The 1,085-nt window shown below is 38.1% G+C and overlaps 1 long non-coding RNA gene across 1 annotated transcript in view; it reads left to right on the top strand.

Moving 5' to 3' along the window:
- The window catches only part of LOC105853719, a 15,603-nt gene extending 15,469 nt beyond the window's left edge, over positions 1 to 134 (top strand). The window contains exon 3 of the long non-coding RNA XR_001145504.1: positions 57 to 134. This is a non-coding gene — a long non-coding RNA (uncharacterized LOC105853719). The remainder of the gene's footprint in view (positions 1 to 56) is intronic.
- The last annotated feature ends 951 nt before the right edge of the window (positions 135 to 1,085 follow it).

Below are 1,085 nucleotides of genomic sequence, written 5' to 3'. Positions count from 1 at the left end.
CTGAGCCACCAGGGAGGGCCTCCCTACATATCTTAACTCCACATGTTTCCTTCCAGGTCTGCCACGTCCCTGGTGTCAGTCCAAGGCCAAGAAGCAAGCAAGCCCTTGTCTCACCTGTGCGTGTCTCTTCCCATGTTCTCTCCCTATCTCCAGTGTCTCTGTTCTGTAGCTTTACCTGAACGTGTAGCTCCACCCCTTGTTAGGTGAGGCAGGAGACATGTATGGTGATACTTGGATTAAACTATTCAAGTGGGTCTCCCTGGTGGCACAAAAAGTTAAGTCTCAGCACTGTGAGGCTATCTGCAGCCACTACAGCACAAGTTTGATCCTCAGCCAGGGAGGTGACCCACATGGCACGGCAGATCTCTCCTCTCTGATTGCTCCCCTCAGCAGTGTATTTCAACCAATTCATCTGTTCTGCTCCCCACTTTGTCTTTGGTGAATCCTCTCACCCCACTCTGGACCTCTGGCCCTACACCTTAGTTCTTATATGCATAAATAAATAAAATAAATCTTCATAAAATATTCAAATAAGACTTGGACTTGAGTTTGGTTTTAATCTTCAAATTTCAGAACATTTTCTATTGTTACTAGTTTTTTGCTATTAGTTTTAAGTTTTTACTTTTGAGTAGTTAAACTGTGATAAACATAAAGCAGTTATATATAATGAAAAACATCTTTGTTCCACAGATGTTCTCTAATTCTCCCCAAAGGCATCCTCTGACACTAATTTCAAGTACATTCTTTTAGAAAATTCTATGCATATAAAGTACTCATACCCTTCTTCTCTTAAAAGCCCACAAATGAAGCATATTATACATACTTGTTCTGTCCCTTCCTATTTTGCCTAATAATATATCTTAAAGATGATCTGATATTAGCAGTGTCTGCATTCTTTATAGTTGCCTAGGATTCAGTAATTTCTTTAAATAAAACTCTCAATGTTCCTAAAGAATTTATGATTCTATTTATATTAAAAGTCCAGAATAGACAAAAACACTAACATTTTGTGCTTTTGAACAATGCAGCGATTAAAAAATATCATGTGTAAGACATTCTGTACATATGTAACAATATATTTTAAA

This window comes from Condylura cristata, unplaced genomic scaffold (assembly GCF_000260355.1).
Source record: "Condylura cristata isolate star-nosed mole 26May11 unplaced genomic scaffold, ConCri1.0 scaffold00016, whole genome shotgun sequence".
In the NCBI taxonomy this organism is placed as follows: domain Eukaryota; kingdom Metazoa; phylum Chordata; class Mammalia; order Eulipotyphla; family Talpidae; genus Condylura; species Condylura cristata.
This window is presented reverse-complemented; position numbering and strand designations above follow the sequence as displayed.